At 31.5% G+C, this 26,102-nt stretch overlaps 4 non-coding genes across 4 annotated transcripts; 1 reads left to right on the top strand and 3 right to left on the bottom strand.

Moving 5' to 3' along the window:
• Positions 1-3,639: 3,639 nt before the first annotated feature.
• On the bottom strand, positions 3,640-3,746 carry LOC149518461 (small nucleolar RNA R71). Its single transcript, XR_016343393.1, has one exon. It is a non-coding gene; the product is annotated as a small nucleolar RNA R71 (small nucleolar RNA).
• Positions 3,747-10,966: 7,220 nt separating this feature from the next.
• Positions 10,967-11,072, top strand: LOC149518460 (small nucleolar RNA R71). The gene has a single exon (XR_016343404.1). It is a non-coding gene; the product is annotated as a small nucleolar RNA R71 (small nucleolar RNA).
• A 7,944-nt stretch (positions 11,073-19,016) lies between these two features.
• Positions 19,017-19,123, bottom strand: LOC149518459 (small nucleolar RNA R71). The gene has a single exon (XR_016343417.1). It is a non-coding gene; the product is annotated as a small nucleolar RNA R71 (small nucleolar RNA).
• A 2,254-nt stretch (positions 19,124-21,377) lies between these two features.
• On the bottom strand, positions 21,378-21,484 carry LOC149518458 (small nucleolar RNA R71). The gene has a single exon (XR_016343403.1). It is a non-coding gene; the product is annotated as a small nucleolar RNA R71 (small nucleolar RNA).
• Positions 21,485-26,102: the final 4,618 nt, after the last annotated feature.

The following is a 26,102-nucleotide window of genomic DNA, read 5'->3' as shown; positions in this document are numbered from 1 at the left end:
GTAATGGAAAAAGAATTTCGAGTTTGGACAAAACGTGTTGCACTTCAACTCAAGGTTAAAACTATTCCTTAGAAAACTAAAGTCGAGATGGAGTGGACCCTTTATTATGACCCAAGTTTTTCCTTATGAAGTAGTAAAAATTATGGATAGAGAAGAAAAGTAACCTTTTAAGGTTAATGGGCATCAACTAAAAGTATATCAAGGAGGGACCATAAGATAAGTGGAGGAAGTTGTGTGTTTAACTGAGACATAGATTTAAGGATGTCAAGCTTAACCAAAACTGACATTGTTTTGGAGGCAACCTAAATCTTGTTTTTATGGTTCATGTTTTCATTATTTTTGGGATAGGTATGTTTTTAACATTTTTGTTTAAGTTGTTTTTCTTTTATTTGTAGGGATGAAATGAAGCAAGGATAATGCCTCATACAAATGGAAATTTGACCTTAAGTAAATTTGGGGAGTATTTCTTTTTCCCTTGTTTTCTACATTGTTAAATTTAAGTGTAGAGGAAAATAAAGCTTTTTGAACTTAAATGTTTTAAAAATTATGATCCCATGTTTGCTTTCAAACCAAATTGACATACTGGATCTCATTATTATGCACACTTAATTGATTTTGCATATATTTTCCAAGATTGACAAAAGTACGATATGAAGTTTAATTATGGTTATAGTGGAACTTGAAAGGAATTCTTAAACTTGTTTCTCTTTGGACATGATTTTTATATATATGTTTCTATTCTTTTTTAATGAAATGCTATGATTTTTGTGAAAGTTCGTAAGATGTGAATTTGCATGAAATTTGAGAATATGAAATAGTGCTCTAGAATTCACCTACTCAACCCTTAAGGTAAAATCTTCAACTATATTTAACTCAAGAGATGATCTAGGCAGTTTTTTAGACTATTTAAGCCTTTTCAAGCCCAGTTTTAATGATGCATCCCTAGTACCTTTATTTTGAGCCTATTATATTATTCCCTTTTCTTTGTTTATTTAGCCACATAATAAGCCAATAAGCTTTTTCTTTGATTATTATTATTTTTTGTTTATCGAACCCAATTGTTCTTACTTGTATTATGGACATGATTATAATTTTGAGAGGAAGGGAGGTGCAAGGAATGAAAGCAAGAAAATGTCAAAAACAAAGGCAAAGCCTGATAAAGCCAAAACTGGTTATTATTTTCCCAAAAAAGGAAAAGAAAAAAAAAAGATATCTTGAAGTATAAATTATGCCTCAAAAGTTAAAGTTTCAAAAAGAGCTCTCAACTTTTCAAAGTCCAAGAAATTTCAAAGAAAGTAAGCTTAGGGTTTTGAGCCAAAATTTTCATTTTCCTACCTTGACCCAAGTCTTATATTACAAGCCTAAAAGACTTTTTCATCTTAAGTCAAGTATGTGAGTCTAAAATTAATAGAGAAGGAAGGAGAAAGTAAACATATGAAATCTATTCTATCTTTGAATTGAATTATGTTGAATTGTTTTGCATTCTTTTTACTTGAGTTATATGTATGAAATAAAGTAATAGCGCCAAAATATATGGAGTTTTTAATGTCAAAATAGTGCTGAAATTTAAATTTTTAAATGATTTTTAGTGCTTTTCATGTTATTTTCATGGCTTTAGGTTTTTTAAGCTCAAGATTTCATTTTCTTGCAAGCATGTAGGAAGCGTATTCAACCTAATAATGGAACCTCAATGTTGATCATCTTGATCCATATTCATGCAATTTCAAGCTCACTTAGATTCCACCATATTCAATCAAGATATTAGAATTTTGAGACAAGCATGCTTTCTTTGTTTAGTCATGAAGAGAATGAATTGCACAAGGACTCTATCATATTTGGCCATGCAAGGGAGAATAAGAAGTTGCAAGACCATGGACTCTACAAGCTCAATCCATTCAACCAAAGAAAATTTTATCCAATAATGACTTTTATACTTAGCATTGAAGAATTTCAAGACACCAAGAACTCTTTTTTATTTGGCCAAGAGTGGTTGTGCTCATGATGGACTCTTTGCTGATCTAATGAAGAATTTTGGTAAAATAAGAAGTCTGTAAAGTAATTATCAAGATAATTGATGAAAAATCAAATTATTCTTGAAATCTCAAGCCTTAGCCAAATCCAATAGTGGATATTTGATCAGGATTGCTTCAAGACATGATGAAAGACCAAGACTACACCATCAAGACCCCATTCGACCAAGCATGCTTAAGCTTGAAGAAGTCTTATTTGGCTATGACTCTTGAGAAAATGAAGATAAGCTTATCACCTAAAGTATGAATTTGAAAATACAACTTGTAATTCCCACCCTTTTGGTTGAATCCCACCTTATAGATAAGAGGCCATTCACCTCATTCCATCAAGCCACTCTTCACTTCTCTTCTCTCTTTTAGTTCTTAGTTCTTAGTTATTTTATTTCTTTAGATAAGTTATTAGCTTAGGAGATAGATTTACCAAAAATAAATCTTTGCTCTTTAAATTCTTTTTTAATTAAGAAGTATTTCATTCATGATCTTTCTTTTCTTATTTTTAATATTCAAATCCTGCTCTTGTTTATTTTAAATTCAGCAAAAGCAATTTTTATTTTTCAAGAGACAAGTTCTTTTATTTTCCTTGCAAGATTTGGACATCACTCTTTTCTTTATTGTTCTTTAAGTTGTTTTCATGCAATCCCCAATTTTTTTAAAAGCATTTGGCTATTACTTTATTTTCTTGTTTTGTAATCTTTTAATTATTATTTTATTAAATTTAGTTTTTAGCATTACTCTTTTACTATCCTAGTGACAATAGGTGAAGTTAAGAACCCTACTACCACATTGCCTTTTATCTTGATCCCTATAACCTTAAAACCTTAATTTTTCATCTATTTAGATATAAGCTATTAGACTTTCACTTTTGGTAATTGTGAGCAACCCAACATTCTATTCCATAATCCCTGAGGAGATGATATTGGAATACTCCACTTTATTACTTGATCTATGCACTTGCAGGCTCTCTACGAAAGAAGCAATCAAGTTTTTGGCATCATTGCCAGGGATTATAGCAATGTTCACAATATCAAGAAGAATTCCTAAGCTCTTATAATCTAAACTTTTTTTTGTTTATTTATTTTTATTTTTCTTTTGTTTGATCTTTTTTTGTTTGCATGCATAGATCCAAATGTATTAACTTAGCTTTAGTTGATTAAGAAATTGAAAGAACCTTTAAAAGAAGAAGAAAATAGCAATCAACACCACTACACCTACTTTAATGGTGAATGCAAATAACGAAGGGCAAAGAACTTTGAGGGACTATGTAGTTCTTAATACAGATGGTTTTTAACCATCTATTAAAAGGCTAGCTATTCAAGCCAACAACTTTGAGATAAAGCTTGTAATTATACAAATGGTCCAAACTTCCATACAATTTGGAGGATTATCAAGCGATGATCTAAATCTCCACCTTTCTAATTTTCTTGAATTATGTGACACTTTTCACTATAATGGTGTTTCTAATGAAGCAATAAGACTAAGATTGTTTCTTTTTTCTCTTAAAGACAAGGCAAAAAGTTAGTTATCTTCTTTACCACCTGGTTCAATTACAACTTGGGATGATTTGGTCCAAAAGTTCTTAGCAAAATTTTTTCCACCAATAAAGATTGCAAAGCTAAGGGATGGGATTACCACTTTTCTGTAAGTTGATGATGAAACTCTATATCATGGATGGGAAAGATTTAAAGAATTGCTAAGAAAATGCCCACATCATAGACTACCCTAATGGTTCAAGATTTAGATCTTTTACAATGGTCTCACACCACCTATGAGGACCACCTTAGGTTTAGCTATTGGATTGAAGAAGTAAATAAGCTTATAGAAGAAATGGCTACTAATAATTACCAGTGGGGCAAGGAAAGAAAGGTTAGTAAAAAAGTCTACTAGTTTACTTAAGGTTGCTATTACTTCTATTAACTTCCATTTAGCTGCTTCACCTAGAAAATTGAAGGCCTAGGAAACAATCCTAAGCCAACCCTATAAATGCTATATAAAACCCTTTTGTATCCTATGACATGTGTGAAGCAACCTATTCTTTAGAAAGATGCCAATTTAGGGTAGAACCAGTCCAATACATCCAACAAGCCAAACCAAATTGCAATCCCTATAGTAATACCTACAATCTTGGATGGCAAAATCACTCAAACTTCTCTTGAAACTAACCAAACCACCAAACCACTACCAACCAAAATAACAACTATCACCTTAATCTGCCAAACTATCACCCACCCCAAGAAAAAAAACCTACATTTGAGGATATGTTGACTCAATTAAGGCAAGCCAACAATGCCAACATATAAAGTCAAACTACATCAATCAAAAACCTAGAAAACCAAATTGGTCAACTTAACTAAGCCACAGCTAATTGCCTAGTAGGTACCTTACCTAGTAACACTAAAACTAAACTAAAAAGGTAAGGCAAGGAGGGATGTAATGCAATCTATTATTTAGGAGGTGTTAGTTGGATAATTCTGATGAAGAAGATGGTAAACCTATAATAGTAAACATAACTAGCTTTGTAAGACAACCTGAAGTAAATTTCATTGGAAAAAGAGGATTTTTTAAAAGATGATGAGATTTTAAGACTAGGTTGAGAAATTTTAGAAGGTTTTGACCCCATGGAATTGAAGGCCCTTGAAGACATAGAAACTTATAAGGAAAACCTTATGGAAGCAAATGTTGAGATGGATTATAAAGAGGATCTAGAAGAGAATATTGAAGGGACTCCTAAAGAAGGACAAATGCTACTACAAGTAGGGAAAGCACTACTATAAAGTATTTAGCTTGAATCTAAAAGCATAGTCCAAGGTAAGCCTATTTAAAATGACTAAGAAGAAAAGGTAACACAAGAAAAGATCATGAAAAAGAAAAAAAAAAGGTCTAAAAGGAAGTTTAACCAGGCCCTAGGATTACTATTAGAATGCATCGATAGTATTTCAACATAGAAACACTTACCCCAAGGCCTATTCGAAAAAAGATACTCAAGGATTTAAAAGAAGCCACATTCATAGAAGATTGCAACCCTAAACTTTAACAACTCCTACCTAAAAAGCATAAAGATATAAGGAGTTTTACTATACCTTGTAAAATTGGAAAATTAAAATTCTTTGATGCTTTTTATGATCTTGGTTCAAGTATAAATCTAATATGCCTATGAATGTTTTCATACAGCTAAGTTATGGAGAGCAAAAGCCTTCCTAGTTCAATAGTAAATTTGCTAATCAATCTGTTAAGTTACCACAAGGAATGTTGAATAATGTTTTAGTGAAAGTTAGAAAATATGTATTCCTTGTGGATTTTGCAGTATTAAACATAGAGGATGATGAGGCTTTATTACTTTTAGGAAGACCTTTCCTATTTACTACCAAAGCCCTAATAGATGTTTATAATGCTAGCCTTACCTTTAGATTTAGAAATAATTTGTAACTATAGGGTATAGTGTATTAAGAGATGAAGAAAGTGTTAGTGCAATCAAAGTCAAAGAAACCCTGAAAAAGTCTAACCTATTAGATAAGCCCTTGACCCTTTAAAACACTTAGCAGACCTTAGCTCCAATCATGTCAAACTTTTTAAAAATTCAAGCTTAGTTTATGTGATCCCTACTAGGAGAGTTAATCCACCTCTTTAAATAAAGTCTATTTATGTTATACCACAAAGAAGAAGGCAACAAGTAAGCTCCCTCCAAAGGGGTAAGATGATTTTGTATAGATTTAGGGGTGGCCAAGCTTGACCAAAACTAGGCAACCTAAGTTTTACTTTAATGATTATGATTTTTTATTTCTTTTATCTTTTGTTTTAGTGTTTTTGTTTTTAAGGATAAAAAGAAGTAAGAATGATGCCTCATGATGTTAGGCTTTAAGAAATTTAGAGAGTATTTCTTTTTCCTTTGAGCTTTTTGATACATGATTCTATTTAAGTATGGGGGTAAAAGAAAACTTTTTTATTTTTTGGAAATTGTAACTCATCTTTGCTTTTAAACCAAATGGACATGCTAAATCTCACTATGATGTTCACTTAGTTGAAAGTTGCACATATTCTTTTAAAATGACTAAAGTATGATATACAATTTAAGTGTAGATATAGTAGAACTTGAAAAGAATTCTTAAGCATGTTTTTTTTTAGATATGACTTTTAAGCATGCATCTTTATTCTCTTTATATAAAATGCTATGATTTTTGTGAAAGATTGTAAGATATGGATTTGCATGAGATTTAAAATATGAGTAAGTGCTCTAGCATTCACCTGCTCAACCCTTAAGGAAAAATCCTAGACTATATTTGAATCAAGAGATGATTTAGGCAGTTCTTTGGACTATTTGAACCTTTTTCAAGCCTACCTTGTGATAGTGCATCCTTAGTACCTATACTTTGAGCCTAATACATTATCCCTTTTCTTTGTTTATTTTAGCCACATTACAGCCTAATAAGCTTTTTCTTTGATTATTGTTATCCTTCCTTTTGTTGACTTAACCTATTATGCTTACTTGTGTATTATGGACATATTCTTGTATTTGGAAAGAAAAGAAGTGCAAAGAGAGAGTGAAAGAAAGAAAATGGCAAAAGTATGAAAAGCAAAGCCTAATAAAGCCAAAAATAGCTAAGTTCAAAAAAAAAAAGAGAAAAATGCCAAAAATACAAAAAAGAATAAAGTGATGCCTCACAAGTCAAGTTTCAAAAAGAGCTCTATTTGTTCAAAGTCTAAGAAGTTCAAAAACAAAATAAGCTTAGGGATTTTAAGCCTAAAAATTCCCTTTTCCCTACCTTTACCCAAGCCTTACATTACAAGCCTAAATGACCTTTTAATTTTGAATTGAATATGTAGGTTTAACATTAGTGGAGAGGGATAAGGAAAGTAAACATATGAAGTCTATTATATCTTTAATTGAAATGTGATGAAGTGTTTTAGATTCTATTTACTTGAGTTATATGCATGAATTAAAGATGGAGTATATTTCTATGTATAAATAGCATAGGATATTGAAAGCTTGCTTTTGAAGAAAATTCTTATGACTCTATGTTTATTCTTAACTTTGCATTATGCAATAGTAAATGATAAGAGTTTTGTATAATTTTTTTACTTTAAGGATGTTTATAGTGTTCTTCAATTTTGTTTATTTATGGTTGTGCTTGAGGACAAGCAAAAATTCAAGTGTGGGGTTGTGATAGCACCAAAATATATAAAGTTTTTATGGGTCAAAATGGTGCTAAAATTTAAGTTTTTGGATGATTTTTAGAGCCTTTTATGTTGTTTTCATGGCTTTAGGTTTTTAAGTTCAAGACTTCATTTCAATGCAAGCCATGTATGCAAGCATGCAAGGAACATATTCAACCTAATAATGGAAGCTCCATGCCACCATCTTGATCTATATTCATGCAATTTCAAGCTCACTTGGACTCCAGCACATTTAGCCAAGACAAAATTTTAAGACAAGCATGCTTTCTTTGCTTAGCCATGAAGAGAATGAATTGCACAAAGACTCTATCACATTTGGCCAAGCAAGGGAGAAAGAGAAGCTACATGACCATGGACTCTACAAGCTCAATCTATTTAGCCAAAAAAGATTATATCAAAGAAGGATTTTTTTACTTAGCATTAAAAAACTCTATGACACCAAGAACTCTCATCTGTTTGGCCAAGAGTGGTTTTGCTCATGATAGACTCTTTCACTCATCCAATGAAGAATTTTGATGAAACAATAGATGTGTTACATAATTAACAAGATAACTAATGAAAAATCAAATTATTCTTGGAATCCCCTTAGCCAAATCCAAGAGTGGAAATTTGATCAAGATTGCTTCAAGACAAAATAAAGGGCCAAGATTGTACCATCAAGACCCCATTCAGCCAAGCTTGCTCAAGCTTGAAAAAGTCCTATTCGGCTATGACTATTGAGAAGATGAAGATAAGTTTATCACCTAGAGTTTGAATTTGAAAATACAACTTGTAATTCCTACCCCTTAGGTCGAATCCCACTATATAAATAAGAAGGCCATTCATCTTATTCCATCAACCACTCACACTTCTCTTCTCTCTTTGAGTTCTTAGTTCATAGTTTTTTTATTTCTTTAATTGAGCTATTGGCTTAGGTGATAGATTTGCCAATAAGGTTCTTTAAATTCTTTTTCAAACAAGAAGTATTTCATTCAAGATCTTTTTTTTTCTTGCTTTTAAGATTCAAATCTTGTTCTTGTTTTCTTTAAATTCCATAAAAGCAATTTTTATTTTTTAAGATCCATGTTCTTTTATTTTCTTTACAAGATTTGGTCATCACTATTTTCTTTATTATTTATTAAGTTGTTTACATACAATCTCCATTTTTTTTATAAGCATTCAGCTATTAACTCTATTTTCTTATTTTACAATCTTTTAATTATTGTTTTATTAAATTTAGTTTTTGGCATTAGTCTTTTACTTCCCTAGTAATAGTAGGTGGAGTTAAGAACCCTGCTTACACATCATTTTTAATCTTTTCTTGATCCCTATAACCTTAAAACCCTAATTTTTCATCTATTTAGATATAAGCTATTAAGCTTTAACCTTTGGTACTTATGAACAACCCAACATTCTATTCTGTAATCCCTTAAAAGATGATACTAGAATACTCCACTTTATTATTTGATTTGTACACTTGCAAGCTCTATATGAAAAGTAGCAATAATAAGGTTTGAGTAGATGTGTATGTGTAAAGAGCATAAGATATTGGGAGGTTGTTTCTTAAAGAAGTTTTCTAACTCTATGTTTATAGTTAGCTTTGTATTATGCACTAGTGCATGATAAGAATTTTATATAAATTTAGACTTTATGAGTATGTAGAATGATTTTTAGTTTTGTTGATTTAAGGCTTTCACTTGAAGACAAGCAAAGATTTAAGTGCGGGTGTATATTATTGCACCTTAAAATATAGTGTTCTTACATGCTAAAAGTGGTGCTAAATTTTAAATTTTGGTTGATTTTTGGTGTTTTTCATGTTGCTTTATGATTTAAGGGTTTCAAGCTCATGAACTCTATTTTTATACAATCCATGTATGCAAGCATTAGGTGTGTCTAGCTCCATCAACATGACTTTTTCTTTTCTCCTTTTCATTTTAGGTGGCTTTAAGTTCATCTCCTTTTTTACTGATTTCTCCTTTTTAGCATCCATCATCTTCTTTTTCCTCTTAGTTGGACTTAAATAAATTAGCTCATTCTTAGCATTCCTTCCATTTACATATTTCTTCAAAACATCCATAAAAAACTTATTCTTTTTAAGGGTGCTAAAGGTGCTAAACTTAAATACAATCTCCTTATCTTGGAACCTCATAATAAGCATCCCTTTGTGAACATCAATTAACGACCAAGATATAGCTAGGAATGGCCTTACTAAGGTAATAAAGATTTTCTTTCATAAGCTATATTCATCACAATAAAATCCACTAGGAATGCATACTTATTAATTTTCAGAGGAACATTTTCCATCATTCCTAAAGGATGTTTAATAGTTCTATTAGCCAAATGCACAAAAGTTCTTGTAGGCTTTAAGTCTCCAATCCATAATTTTTGAAAAATTTACAAATGCATTAAATTAAGACTTAAACTAACATCACATAAAGCTTTTTCAAAGAAAATAGAACCAATAGAACAAAGAATCGAAACACTCCTTAGATCATTAAACTTTTATGGCATATTCCTTTGAAGCATGATGTTACACTTATCTGTAAGTGTAACATTCTCTAATTCAGCTATAAGCTTATCCAAATTAGACTTTTTAACTTTTTCTACAAGAATGAATTACTGCTTACATTAGGTCCTTGGAGTAAGCCTTTTTTTATCTTCATCTTTGCTTGTTTTGCTTGAATTTTAACTTTTTCCTTACCTTTCTCTTCCACAACTTCAATAGTTGCCTTGGCTTTCACCAATGGTCCTTCTTTAATTGATTTCTCAACCGTATCATTATGAATTATTCCATCATCCAATAGCCTCTTCTTTGTTGATTTCTTTTCTATAGCCATGACTTCTACCTCAAGCTCATCTTCATTTGGATCTTCTTCAATTTCATCTTCACATGGATCTTCCTCAATTTTCTCCATTTTCTCTTCCACAACTTTCACAAAACTAGGCATATTCACCATAATAGGTTTTTCCATCTCAAACTCATCATTAGAATCAACTTCACCCTTACCTTTATTCAACCACTTATTTTTTTTATGATGATGGAATTGCATTGCTCCTTACCATGCCTTTTTGAGTTTTGGTCAGTGGTACTAGGCAAGGTTCCTTGGAGGCAGTTTATGAGAGCACTAGCAAGTTTACCCATTTGAACCTGAAGGTTTTTTATGGAAATTACTTGGTTTTGTAGTATCTGGGTGATAATCTCTTCCCTATAAGGTTTTTTTTCTTGCAATAAGGGAGATGATGGTGTTAAAGTTGTTGTGCTTAATGGAAACTAGGTGGTTGAATGGGTCTAAAATGATAAGGGGATGTTTGCCCTTGGTTATTACCCTAAGAAATGTTTGAGTGGTGTTTCCAACCTTGATTATAAATGTTTGAGTATAGGTTAAATTTTTGCTTGGGTTAAGCAACAAGTTAGACAGATTTGACTCTAATAAGACATCTATCTTGAGAATGGTTCCCCCAACAAATATCACACAAGGCAAAGGGACTTTCTATGGTTTAAACATGGTTAGGTGTAGAGTTGGTTCCTAAAGAATCAAATTTTTTAGCTAAAATAGCAACTTAGGAAGCAAGGGTGATCAAGGCACAAGTTCATACACCCTAACTAGTTTATTTGGAGCTACCCTTTTATTAGACCATTCATAATTGTTTATAGCCATCTCTTTTATCAAGTCACATGTTTCATCAATTGACTTGCTCATCAAAGCTCCACAAGCAACAGCATCTATGGTTGTTCTAGCTTGTACCATTAGCCCATTATAAAATATTTAGACTTGTAACCATTGGGCAAAACATGATGTGGGCATCTCTTCAATAACTCTTTGTATCTCTCCCATGCATTAAACATGGATTCAGCCTTAAATTTTTAAAATGCAATGATTCATTTCTCATCTTAGTGATTTTTGCGAATGGGAAACATCTTGCTAGAAACTTTTGAACAAGACCATCCCATGTAATGATCAGCTAGCTTTTTGCCTTGTCTCTTAGAGGAAAAGAGAAAAAGCCTTAGTCTAATGGCATAATTAATAATAACATTATGCCTAACGGTATTACAAATTTCTAGAAAATTAAGTGTAAATTGGGGCCATCACTAGGTAACCCACTAAATTGGACTAAATTTCAAATGATGTTAATGATAAAATGGTTTCAGTTTAAAATTATTGGCCTAAATGGTTAGCCCCCCATTTAATTATGGGATAGCATAGTCCCTCAGTGTTCTTTGATTCTCTTTTTGTTTAGCCATTAGGTGTTCAAGAGTTACTTGCTTTTTACCCTTTTATCTTTTTAAGAGTTTTCTCAATTTATTTATCTAAGGGTACTAAACTAAAACTCTCAGCTTAATGCATGCAACACAAGAAGAATCTAACAAATTAAGAAAAAAACTCTAAACTATGAGAAAGATGGTTAGTATCAATATTGAATCAACTACACCATTTTTCAACAATAGTGCCAAAAACTTGGTTGAGAATCTACAAATGCACGAAATCAAAACAAGTAATATATAGTAAGTAGAGTATTGTTCCTAGGAGGATTGTAAATAGAGTGAATCAAGTAGTAAAGTTGTCTCACCTTTATTTATATTTGGAGATTTTAGAATAAAGATGAATTGTTATGCAAACTAATAAAAAGCAAAACTTAAATAATGCAATTAAACTTAAAAACATGTAAAAATAATAAATTAAGATGAAATTAAATATAAAATAATGTAAACAAGTAACTAAGTGTATTAAGATGCAACCAACTTAAATTAATCTAACCAAAACATAAATTATGCAAGAACCTAAAATTAAACCCAAAGTATGCAAAATTACATACATTGAATACAAGCAACACTATTGATAATTCAATTTTTTATAGGATTATCATGTGGTTAATTGTTTAATTTTATGTCTTATTTGATCAATTTTTGTTTAATTACCCACTTAATTTTTATATTTTTGCATGTGTAGGTGAATTGGAATTATGCTCACACCTAGTGCCCTTGTGCTAGTAATGGCTGAACCTATTAAGGGAAATTAGCCAAGGCATTGCAAAGGAAGCTTAGGAGGTGAGATAAGCTAAAATTAATGAAGAAAAGAACCCATGAAGATGAGACACAAGTTACCAAGCCATGTCCAAGGAGTGCCCAAGCCATGAGCTAGCAACTAGTCTTGTGTAAGCCTCATGACTTGCATTAGCTAGCTTGCATTGTATAGAGCTAAATTTGGGAAGATGAAAACTGGTTTTAGGGAACCTAAAGAGGAGGAAAGCCAAGCTGAAAAGCCATAAATCAAGCTGAATCTTAAACCTAAAGTATCAATAAAAAGAGATCATAAAAGAGAGGGCACCAATTTCACTACAAGACAAATTGGCACCACAATGAAAGTGACTCTTTTTGTGTTCTTTTCATACAAGTTGATTCGCACTATTTGGAGGGGATTTATGGCTAAAACATATAAAGAATGCCTATGATGAGGTGGCTTTTTGGTGGAAATTGATTGGCGAAACACATGGGCATATCTAAGTTGGCATAAATGATGGGAGCCAAGTCAGCACCAAGCTGCCAGTCTAGACTAGATTCAACTTGTTGCCTTATTCCAGTTTCCAATTAGAGGTTTTAAGTGGGGAAAAGGATGCTTACATGTGCCTAAAGTGGAGGTATGAAGGTAGATCATTGGGCCAGCTCAACATGCAATAAAATGGGGAGAAATTGACCTCACAAGTCATGGTTTTGGAGTTGTCTACCAGCAACATTTTTTCTACATCCCAACTAGTTTTTTCAAGGCCAAGATGAATTAACAAGGACCATTGGATGGCTAGGAAAAGACCTAGGATAGCTCTTTAAGTAGGAAAGCTTAGGATAGAATAGGTAAGCCACACCTTTCAATTCAAAACACTTTCCATTTTCTGTTTTCATGGTTTAAATGATGCCACTGGTAAGTAGTTTTCTAGCTAACCTTGTCAAAGCTTCTTTAGCTCCCTTGAAGTTGTTTTTTTCTCTTTTATTTAGTTCATTTTTAATGTCATTTTTATTCTACTTTCCCAGCACTTGCATATTATTCTTCATTTAATTTTATTTACTTACATTTTCTTGAATGCAATTTTTGTTTCCACCCAAAAATTTCCAACCCATTTTAAAGATTTTTCTAGCTAATTTCGACCTTATTTTGACCTTGATCTTGTGGAAAAGGAAGGCTTTTAATGGCTAGATGAACTCTTATTAATCAATAGCCATCAAAAGGCTTGATTCTTATGTGTTTGATTTTTCTTCCCTCATTTAATTTCTTGCTTGTACTTTTCTACCCAGCTTTGTATTTTTTGCCGATTTCCAGATATTGTCTCTTTTATTTTTCCAAAAAGTTTGCATGATGGTGGAGTTATTTAAAGCTTGAAAGGGATGGCCTTGGATGCTAGATTGATGGATACATCATAGGGCTTAAGGGCTTGACTTTTTACCTATTTATTTACTTGCACTTTATATTTGTTGCCCTTTAATTTTTTTGCCCTGTTTTTACATTTTGCTTTTGAATTTTTGTTTTTGTTTGCATATTGGTTTTATGCTTCTATTATGTTATTAAATCATGTTTAAGTGTTTATTGCATGTTTGATTAAATGCCTTAGACATAGGACTTTCATTTTATGCATTTTTCTTCCATTTTCTTGCTTTTTTAAATAGTTTTTCTTAAATTTGTATGCAGTTTTTAGTCGAGTATCCTGAATATATTTTGGTGCATTTTTAATTTTATTTTGATGCTATTTCATGGTTTTCACATTGCACGTAGGAATCTTCAATTTTGTTAGCATTTACCCTATTAGGTCATTATCTTCGATTTGAGTTCTTACCAAACTTGTCAACAATTTTGTGTAAAATCTAGAAGTTTTTAGAAAATGCTCACCTACACCTTTTTCATTTGTTTTCAAGTCTATTTAAGGTAATAAATGCATTTTTTAAAGTTTCCTTAGATTAGATCATGTTTGCATAGTATTTTAGTTCATAGGTCCTAGTTTCCATGCATGTTAGTATTCCAGTTTTATCTTAATTTTCTTATTTTTTTTGTCATTTTAAAACAATTTTCATGCATCATTTTAGTTCATTTTTAGGTTTATTTTAAGTTAGTTCATTTAAATTTAATAATGCCACTTCATCTTAGGTCATTTTCTTAGTATTTAAGCTCATAGGTTTAATTTCATGGCATTTAGTAGTTTGATTTGCATTATATTTTTTTGCCCAATTTGGTTTGATTTTGTGATGACTATTAAATATAGTGTTTACTAGCCCATTTTAGTTTCAAAATTTGAAAATTTACTTGAATTTATTAATTTTTATGTTTGAATTCTTTATTTTTAGGGTTTGATACCTTTAGACATGAATGCCATGCAATCCATGTAGGATTCTGCCAAGCACAAGATCAAGCAATATTCAATCATGCATGGGAGAGCTATTGCCAAATCCAATTAGCTCAAGGATGTCTTATGTACATTCAGCTATTGAAGGAATTATTATCACATAAGGACTCTTTTTATTCAATTTATAAGAGTATTTAAATGCAAGTTGGACATTTTAAAAGAAAGTAAAGGCTAAAGTTTTAATTCAAGGAGGATTATTTGATTTTCTTCTTAAGAAGTTTGAAATCAAGTCAACCAAATCAATAAGAGTTTTGTCTTGTGTATGCCTCAGCCGAATATGTATTTGATTTCAAGATAAACAGCTTAAAAATGAGTCTTGGATTTTAATCCTAGCCAAAACTCCCTTCAAAAATTCAAGATGATGTGACATGGCAAGATAAGGGTGCATTAAAGACTAATCCAAGAAGACCAATCAGCCAACACATGTTTCTTTGAAGATCCCACATTCGATCAAACACTTCCAAGATCAAGATAACTTGAAATCTTGTAGGAATTCAAATTAGAATAGGACTTTGTAATCCTATCCCCATTTGGCTGAACCTATGCCTATAAATAAGTGAGGCATCCTTCACTTGTAACACATCTCACATCCCACAACACATCCCTTCTTCCTCTTTCTCTTTTCTCTAGTTTCAATTTTTCTTTAAAGTTCTTATTATAATTCTTTTTACTTTTGGTTAGCGTGACATACTAACCATAGCATAGTTTTGTTTTATCAAAGCATTCTTTTATACAAGTTTTCTTATATTTCCATTCAAGATCTCTTTTCCTTTTCTTTCACAAGCAATCTTTCAATTATTTTAAGTTTCAGTTTTCAATCTTGATATCAATTTTGCTCTTCTAAGTTTTTTTTTTTTTTTTTGCAATTAGCCAACCCACATTCTTTACAAAACGTTTGGTATTTTTTAGTTTACAAGTATATTCACCCATCCCTTGAAACTACCAAGTGATAGTTGGTTATTTTGGCTTTTAGTATATACACAATGTCAATTAACACTTTTCATTATTTTTTTCATTTGCTTTTCAATACAAACAGTCACTTTTTTATTTGTTTAAATTTAAAACTAGTAAAACATCACCTCTGGTACTTCATTTTATAACTAACACATAATCCTTGTGGGAATAATACTCTACTTCATCACTTTATTACTTGATAACAATCTATGCATTTGTAGCTTGAAAAGTAAAAGGAAGAGAAGCAATTCTCTAAATTTCTTGAGGTGTTAAGAAGCTACACACTAATATCCCATTTACGGATACACTTGAGTAGATGCCAACCTATGCAAAATTTATGAAGGACATTATCTCTAATAAAAAGAGATTAGAGGATTATGAGATAGTTGCATTCACCAGTGAGTGCATATTTATGATTCAAAAAGGACTACCTAGAAAGCTTAAAGATTTTGGTAGCTTTACCATTCCTTATACTATAGGTAGTATCTACTTTGATAGAGTCTTGTGTGACCTAAGTGCTAGCATTAACCTATACCTTAGTCCATTTTTTAGAGATTAGGCATAGGAAAGGCTAAACCCTCCCTAGTTACTCTATAGTTAGCCGACAAGTCACTGAAACACCCTAGAGGGATTGTAGAGGATGCTTTGGTTAAGGTAGAGAAATTCATTTTACTTGCTAACTTTGTGGATCATGAGATCCTGATTATTTTAGGAAGACCTTTTTTAGCCATTGTGAAGACTTTAATTGATGCACAAAAAAAGGAATTGTCTATGCGAGTTTACGATCAAAAGGTCATTTTTCATATTTTTAAGGCTTTACCATTCTCTGATGATTTTGATAAGTGCTCGAAGGTATAGGTATTTAGTGATGTGATTCATGATGTTTTATACCTAAAGCACCCTATTTCACATTTTAAGGACTCCTCTATAGTTGAAGAGGTAAAGGACATGGATTTGAGTGAGGATGATGGTGAGATAGAGATAGCCTTTACTTTTCAATTTGCACCACCTTTTAGTGGTGAGCTTTTAGTTGATCCTGACACTTTCACTATAGTGATTAGACCTTCAAATTTAGATTCAATAGATTATGAGATATTCCATTTTGATGATACTTATTAAAGTTCTGAGGGTCATGGTTAAGTTGTTATTGATAGGATCTCATTTTTAGTTGATTTATCAATCTTTGAGTAGTTTCAATTTAGTCATACTTATCATAGTCCTTCTAGGAGGGAAATTGCAGCTATGAAGCATGAATGATATGATATGGTTCATGTTGATGATAGATAGGTTGACTGGATGCCAAAACCAAAACCCATTTGCCTTAGACCTTATAAGTGTGAGGTTAAGGGTTTTCTTGAGAAGTTAATTGCTACTCCTAGTTACCTACATGATCCATCATTAGACTATAGTTTTGATAAAATGGTAATATGAGAGATCTTGAAATGGCTAGATTCAGGAATTAAGTGTAAAGTGTTTATTATGAACTTATAGGGTTGAGCTTGTTCTGATAGTCTAGTTTTTTACTTTAAATAAAAGCGTTTCTTAAGAGTCAATCCAAGTTTTACTTTTCATATTATTTCTTTTTGTGCATGCTTATGTACATATGTGTTTGCATGATTGTTTCTTTTTAGACATTTGATTTTTCTCATTTGTACATAGTTGTCATCTTTGTTCATTCAATTAGGTTGTATATACTTGTTCATGTGTTCATTCTTTTCTTTTGGTTATACTTTTGATTGTACTTATTGATGCAGTTTCTTTGTATAGTTGTTTTCTTATTTTGTAGGATGAATATGATCTTAAAGCTAGAAGCACTAGTTTAGGCGAAAGCTTTGATGGGAGATTCGGTTACCACTCCTCAATGTTGATAGGGGAGTTTTCTTGTTCCTTTCTCTTTTGCGGTTTATTGCTTGATGCTTACATATTGAGGACAATGTGTTGTTTAAGTTTGGGAGAATGGGAAAATTGCTCAAAATTTGAAAAATTTTTCAAATTTTCCTTAACTTTTACCTTAAAATTGAGCATAACATGTAGTAGCTTGAATCATTACTATACTTTCTTTGATTAGTTCTTCATGAAGCCAATGATAGGTAGAGATTGAGAATGAATATAACTTTATGAAAAGATTGAATGTGGGTGAATTATGAGATGATAATTAGGTTTAGTAAATTCTTGAATATGGCATTCATTTGTGAGTGATGTCTTGAACATTGAATTGTATTTTTTATCTAGTATTGATTATGTGAGCATGAGATTTTTTTTTTTTTTTGCATTAGTCTTTAAAGTTGTGTTTTGTGATTCTAAAATTTGTTTTGATCATTTCTCAAGGTGAAATGCTAGAGGACACATGATTAGGGAAATGATATAAGCCATCTTTGGATCGTTCGAGCCTTTTCATGCCAACCTTGATACAATATTTCCATAGTCACCCCATTTGAGCCTTATGATACTTTGTTTTAATACCACATTATAAGCTTATAACCTTATTTTGTATATTTCCTATCTTTTTCATCCCTTACCTTATATGCATTAGGATAATCATGTATGTTTGTGAGCTATGCATTATTAGGGAAAAAGGGTGGAGTTATTTACATTTCAAAACTTGCTTCTTTATTTTTCTTGTTATAATCAGCCAACCCCTTTTTTACCGAGTGTCCATCATGTCTAGCTTGGCATTCGACCTTTACATTGTTTTTAATTTTAAACAAGCTCCATCATTTTTTTTTATATGTCTAAATATAAAGTGTGAAATAATCCATTTTGGTACCTGGTCTCACACCTATAACATAATCCTTGAGGGAATGATAACTCTATTTTACCACTTTATTACTTGGATGTGACCTGTGCACTTGCAGGTTAAAAAGTAGTAATCAAGTTTTTGGTACCATTGTCGAGGATTATATTAGTGCTAGAAGACCAATATTGATAACACTTCCTTCAACTTTGTAATTTAGATTTTTTTTTACTTTTACTTGCCTTTATTCTATTTTGATCTTTTCTTATTTGCATGCACAAATTGAGAAGCATTAATTTAGCTTTACTTCACAAAGAGATTGAAAAAAAATTTTAGCAACTTAGAAGAGAGCAAGCACCCAACCTAATCACCATTGCCAATATAGCAACTAAAGGTCATAGAACACTTAGGGACTATGCTATTCTCAATCTTGAAGGTATTCAACCATCCATTCGAAGGGCAGCGACTAATCCAACAACTTCAAAATCAAGCCTTCCATAATCCAAATGGTCCAAACTTCTCTGCAATTTAGAGGTCTACCAAATGATGATCCTAATCTCCATATCTTAATTTTTCTTGAATTATAAGATACCTTATGATACAATGGAGTTTTTAATGATGTAATTCGACTAAGGTTATTTATTTTTTCTCTTAAGGACAAGGTGAAAAGTTGGCTATCTTCATTCCCAATTGGTTTGATCACAACATAGGATGACCTAATACAAAAGTTCTTTGCCAAGTTCTTTCCACTAGCCAATACGGCAAAGATGAGGACCAAAATCACTATCTTCTAGTAATATGATAGAGAAACGCTACATGATGCATGGGAAAGGTACAAAGATATGCTTTAAAAGTGCCTGCACCATGGACTCCCATAATGGCTCCAAGTATAAATTTTCTACAATGGGTTGACACTATCATAAGAACCACTATAAACTCAACCGTTGAAGGTGCCATTATGAGCAAATCAGTTAGAGAGGCCTATGACCTAATTGAAGAGATGGTAGCCAATGACTTCCAATAGGGCATCGGGTTCATAAGAAACCTTTTGGGTTATCCAAACTTGATACATGATAGCACCTAAATTTATAGTGATTTCACAAGTTAAAATGGGTGGAAATTTTAAAATTTGGTCTAATTTGGTGCTATTAATGCTATTTTCTTTATTTTTAAAGTTTAAGACCATGGAATGTGATTTATATGCAATCAATGCTTGCAAGCATGCAAGATAGTAATCGGCCATGTAATAAGGATAACTAGTTGAGCCTTATTAGCCTTCTATTTGGCCAAGAGATGAATTTTACATGCATAAGGACTCTGTATCCATTTGGCTGGATCACTTCCAAAAAGATGTGATGTACATTTGAAGAATTTCACTAGCATTGGGACATATACATTCGGTTAAATCAACTTCCAAAAGGATTGCAAACATACTTAAAGAAGTTTAAGCATATAAGCACATTAAAAGCATTCGATTAAAGTTTGAATTTAACCATGAGTCTTTGATAACCCATTTGAAGAGTTAAGATAGAAGAAGAACTTAGCAAAATAAATCTCAAAATTAATTGAAGAAAAATCAAATAAATTGTTTTAGATCCCAAACCTTAGTTGTACCTTTCATCAAACAAGATCAAGATGTGCACTCCATGATGAATAGCCAAGATGAATCCCAAAGACCCATATTTGGCTAAAACATTTAAAGGCCAAGAGTCCCATTTAGCCATGCTTCCTTTAAGATGAAGATGAGCTTTATCCTTTAGAATTTGAATAGGAATTGATCTTGTAATCCCTATCCCCTTTTAGCTGACCCTCCACCTATAAATAGAGAGGCTAGTTCACATCTCAAGCATCCCATCTCATTCTTCATATTCTTTTTTTCATTCTTCTTTAGTTTTTTTTTAGTCTTTAGTCTTTTAGCTTTCTTTATAATTGGCTTAGGTGACAAATTTACCAATACAAGTGTTTTCTAAATTTTGTTTTTTAATCAATGTATTCTTTCACACAAATTCTAGTTTTTTTTTAAACTTTCATACACTTTTTTTGGTTTTACAACATTGTTTACAAGTTCTTATATTTTTAGCAATCATTCTTTCTCATCCTATTCTTTTTAGTTTTTAATCAAGCAATCATATTTCTTTCATTTAAGTTTTAGTTCATGTAATCTTGTTTTATGTTTCTACAACTTTCAACCTCTTTTGAACTTATTGTTCTCAAAGTGTAATTCTTATTTTCTTTAAATCTTATTCATTTGACCACAATCCTATTACATATGAAGTGATAGTTGGTTAAGTAAGATCTAGACCTAAATTGCTTTCAATATTTCATTCTTTAATTTGCAAATCAACCTAAGTTTTCTTAATTTAGATATAAAAGTTTAGTCTATCACCATTGGTACTTGAATCCACCCAACAATCAATTGTATAATTCTTGTGGGATGATACTCTGATACTTATCACTTTATTACTTGATTCAATTTGTGCACTTGCAGACATTGCAAAAATAAGTAATCAAGTTTTTAGGGATTGTAACGATGTTCGATTCAATATTAATAAAGATTCTCTACTCTTTTGTAATCTAAATATTTACTTTTATTTACTCTTTTCTGTTTTGATCTTTTCTTGTTTGTGTACACAAATCTAAAAGTGTTGACCTAGCTCTTATTGATCAAGAGATTGAAAGAACTTTTAGATGACAAAGAAAAAAACAATCAATACTACCTGCACCAATGACAATGGCGAATGCAAATAATGAAGGACGAAGAACGTTAAGGGATTATACAATCCCTAATGTTGATGGTTTCCAAACATCCATATGAAGGCCAACCATTTAAGCAAACAACTTCAAAAGCAAGCCTTCAATAATCCAAATGGTCCAAACTTCTATATAGATTGACAATCTACCAAACGATGATCTTAATCTTCACTTATCTAATTTTTTTAGAATTATGTGATACATTAAAATACAATGGTGTTTTAAATGATGTAATGTGACTAAAACTTTTTCCTTTTTCTCTTAGGGACAAGGTGAAAAGTTGCCTATCTTCATTACCATCTGGCTCTATCACAAGTTGGGAGGAACTGGTGCAAAAGTTTCTTATGAAGTTCTTTCCACTTGCAAAGACTACCAAGTTGAGGAATGAAATCAATACTTTTATGCAAGTGGATGGTGAAAACCTTTATGACACATGGGAAAGATTTAAAGAGTTGTTGATAAATTGTCTGCACTATGGTCTTTTCCATTGGTTGCAAATTCATATTTTTTATAATGGTCTCACTCCATCTATGAGAACCACTTTGCATTTAGTTACTAGAGAAGCCATTATGAGCAAAACTACCGATGAGGCCTATGAATTGATCGAGGAGATGGCAGCCAACAATTATCAATGGGTATGGAAAGAAAGAGAAATAGGTAAAAGAGATCTTGAACAAACCATGATGACTATCTAACTAGTTGATTGGTCCCTTAGACATCTTGAAGGCATAGCAAAAGTTTAATGGTATAAGTGGGCAAATTGATATTCGCAACTGATTTCATGATTTTAGACGTGAACAAAAATGTCTAAGTGCCAGTTATATTAGGAAGACCCTTTTTAAGAACTAGAAAGGCCATGATTGACTGCAAAAGGGGAAAGTAATAATAAAGGTGTATGATCAAGAAGATACACTCAACATGAAATCCTCCAAAAAGGTGAAAGCTCGAGAAATTTTTAAAAAAGCTGGACCTATAACAATGTGCTCTAAACCAAGAAAAGATTTCAAGGTGGAATTATTACCTATTTAAAGTCTTAAACCCTTCATTGAGGAACCCCTAACATTGGAGTTAAAGCCTTTACCATCTCAACTTAGGTATGTATTCCTTGGTGAAGCATCAATTTTTCTGGTTGTCTTTTTTGCAGCCCTAAGTAGAAAGCAAAAGGATAAGTTGTTAGTGGTATTAAAGAAACATAAAAAGGCATTTTCTTGGTTGATAGTAAACATCAAAGGTATTAACCCCACTATATGCATGCATAAGATTTTGCTAGAAGATGACCATAAGGCAATGATTGAACAACAAATGCATCTAAAAGCTACCATGAAAAAGGTAGTAAAAAAAAAATTATCAAGTGGTTAAATGCTAGATCATCTATCCCATATTGGACAGTTCATAGGTGAGTCTAGATCAATATATACTAAAAAAGAGAGGAATGATAGCAGTCACTAACAAGCATAATGAGTTGATTCCAATAGGGGAATGTTACTCTTACTTGATTGATTATCCAATAAGGGGTAGCTTGATGTTATTTTTATAGGGGAAGCATTTAGCCATATTAGGTTTAATGCTTGGAATACAAATTTCCACAATTATGCTAGTTGAATGAACTAAACAAGTGAAACTCTTTCTCTTGTTTTTATTTCCTCTATTTTTGGTCATGCCAAAATCAAATTAAGTCTAACTTAATTTGTCCTAATTTTAATTTTTCACAATTGTCCTATCGTGTGTGACCCATTAGGTTCTTTAGCATGTTGGCAATAAACACAAGCATTGTAAGCCTTAGTATTTGGCAATGGATGAAACAAACTTTTTGTTTTCATCACCAATTAGCCAATCTTATATTTATAGATCATGATCAATGCTAACTTCATTGCCATGACCCCCAATTGCTAAAAAAAAGTCAATATTGCTTGACAAACTATCTATGAATGATCTTAGTGTATAATTAATATCCTTTCATTACAAAGTATCTCAGTTTGAACATTGAGTATGGTTTAGTTTGTACTTAATCTTGTTCAACTATGTTAAGTCTTGTCCTTGACATTAACTACTAAATAAGTTTTAAAATAATTCTAAAATCTTATTTCACTTTGGCCAAAGATTTCTCAAGTTAATGCAATCAAGACTAGTTGAAATACTCTCTTAATCACACAAGGTGATAAGTACCATCTCAATTACTTCATGCATTTTTATATGCCTCATGTTATACCGAATAATACTTGATTGGAGCATTCTTGGTTAGAACTATAAGTAAAGTAAAATAAAAGTATAACATTCATCATATAAGACCATAAGTAATCTCAAGTCAAAGGATCACTGATACAACCATCACATAATAATGTCGCTATAGACAATATGTGAACTACCATATAACATTCTCATATTAGGTCATGTTTAATGAACTTGTTCTTATAACAAGCACCAATATGTTAGCTCAAGTTTACCAAACTTCAACCTATAAGATCAGTTGCTTACTTCATAAGTAAGAGCATAACTATGTGCTAGTCTTAACGACTTTTGTCAATTTCCTCTCATTGATAAATCATTGACTAGGAACAATTTTGGAGCGTATACTTTTATGTAATGATGATCTCATAATTACAATCTCATTGTAATTCCCTTGCAAAGCTTTATTTATATTTTGAGGACTTTATCATATAAGCATCAACATTGAAATATATGTATACATGCTCATTGATAAACAAACAAGGGCTTTATAAGATATCAAATATCAAAGTAATACAAATATGACAATATCTTAGCCAAAATATGATTTAGCTTAAAGGGTAAATACCAACAGGATCACCATTAGAAGCTGCACATTTAGGTAACTTTGTGGCTTAGGAAACAACTTGGAAGATCACTACTTTGAAGTAAAATAGTTTTGGCAAAAGAGGTATATATTCTTGGCTGAAACTCATATTTATATACATATATTATTTGTTTATATGATCTTGTTGATTGATCTTAGCTTTAGGGAATTAAAAATTTTAAAATTTTGCTGTTTTAACTCTATATGATTTTGCATAATTCCCTTCATTTAGAACCCTAATTTGGAAGGAACTTAGCCTTGGTTGATTCTTATAGATTATTTCAAGTTTTTGATCTTCCTTTAGTGATATCCATGTTAATGATGATTTTAGCAAATTCTTGTTTTGTTTGATAAAAGCAAATGCTTGAGTTTGGGGGTGTGATAATTCTCTATTCTTATAGAATTATCATATTTTCTAGGACATTTTATAGTGAATTAGTGCTTGATCCTTGAGATAATTAAGCAAGAATACTCTTAAATGCACAATTATTCTATGTGTAGGTAAAAATCATGGGAAAAAAGGAAAAACCATGAATTGAAGTCATTTTTGGATGCATTTTGGTGGAATAGTCACTCAAAGGCCAACCTAGTGCCTTAACCTTATTGCTTTGCCATTTAAAAAAAAAAAATTCCTACTTTTTCATCCTTACTTTCTTACGCATGATTAAGCATATGGAACTTCATTTCAAGCTTAACTTTTTATATTTTTCATGATTTTTAATCCCTTTTAGCTTATGGAAGTAATGGCTACATTTATAGTAAGTTTAATTAAGCTATTATAAAAAGCTCTTGTTTTCTAAATTCTTTCTTTACTTTAATACAAGCATTCTTAATTTCAAGTTCTCTTCTATTTTCAGTGTACAAGTTGATTTAAGCAATCTTTTTTTCTTTACAAACATTTGGCCATTTATAGCACCTATAAATATAGTGATTTTTATATTAAAATTAGAGCTAAATTTTAAATTTTGGTTGATTTTAGTGCCTTAATGCTTATTTCATGGTTTTTGGGTTTCAAGCTTATGGAGTTCATTTTCATACAAACCATGCATTATGCATGCAAGGAGCACATTTGGCCCTATCTTAGAAGCTTATAGCCGAATCTTAATGCTTCTCATCATTCATCCATGCAGTGAAGCAAAACAAATTAAGGTATTTTAATTACATTGGAACTTGGCTTGTGCCTAAAAGAAGTTGTGTCCTTAAAGGACTCCAACATATTTGGCCATATCCCTTTCCAAAAAGACTTCATGCAATTTCAAGTACACAAAGACTATACACCATGTGGCCAAAAAAAAGTTTTATCCAAGAATGACTCTCTTATTTAACCATGAAGAAATTGCAATGAACAAGGACTCTTATCTTGCATTCAGCTAAGATAAAAATCCAAGAGAATTTCAAGCACTTTTAGGCTCACTTAGACACTACCCTATTCGACCAAAGAAGGTTTTATGCAAGTAGGACTTTTGTTACTTAGCTTCGAAGAATTTCAAATGAAAAAGGATTTTATTTCTTTGAAATTTAAGAGTTTGGATAAAAACAATTTATTTTGTCTTGAATCCCACCTTAGCCAAACCTACCTAGAAGAATGATTCAAGATGGAAGCTACAAAGATCAAATGGCCAAGATTAAATCCCAAGATACCATTTGGCCAAGACCACTCCAGCATAAAGAGTCCCATTTGGCTATGATGCTTTAGAGATCAAGATTGAGCTAAATCATGTAGCATTTGAATTTAAATACAACTGTTGTAATCCTATCCCTCTATGGTTGAACCCTTCACTATAAATAGGAAGGCCATTCACCTCATTTCATTATCCCTCATCCCATTTTTCTCATTTGTTCTCTTTTTTATTAGTTTTTTTCTTTAGTTTTTATAAGTTTAGTTATTGGCTTAGGTCACAGATTTGGCAATAACCAAAGCTTTGTTCTTTAAATTCTTTTCTCGAATTCAAGAATATTTATTTTTCAAAGATCTCTTTCCTTCCAAGCATTCTTTCTTATTAAAGTTTAAATTACAATTTCTTTTATTTTTTACAAGTTTTAACAATTATATATTTTTTTACAAGTTTAATTCAAGCATTCCTACTCTAAAGCTAAGTTTCGACCACTTTAATCTTTTACATTCAAGTTCTTTAGTTTTATGTTTGGCAATCTCAAGTTTTTTTGTTTTTAAGGTTTTCATTCTTGTTATTTTTAGATCTGGTTTTAGTTATTGTCTCTAGTTTACCAAGTGACAATTAGATAAGTGAGATCTAAGCCTACATTACTCTTTGTTTTCTTATTTTGT

The sequence above is a fragment of the Durio zibethinus genome, chromosome 6 (genome assembly GCF_047325235.1).
Source record: "Durio zibethinus cultivar Kanyao isolate XHJ-2024 chromosome 6, ASM4732523v1, whole genome shotgun sequence".
NCBI classification, from domain to species: Eukaryota; Viridiplantae; Streptophyta; class Magnoliopsida; order Malvales; family Malvaceae; genus Durio; species Durio zibethinus.
Note: the sequence above shows the minus strand (reverse complement) of the source record. Positions and strands in the feature narration are given on the sequence as shown.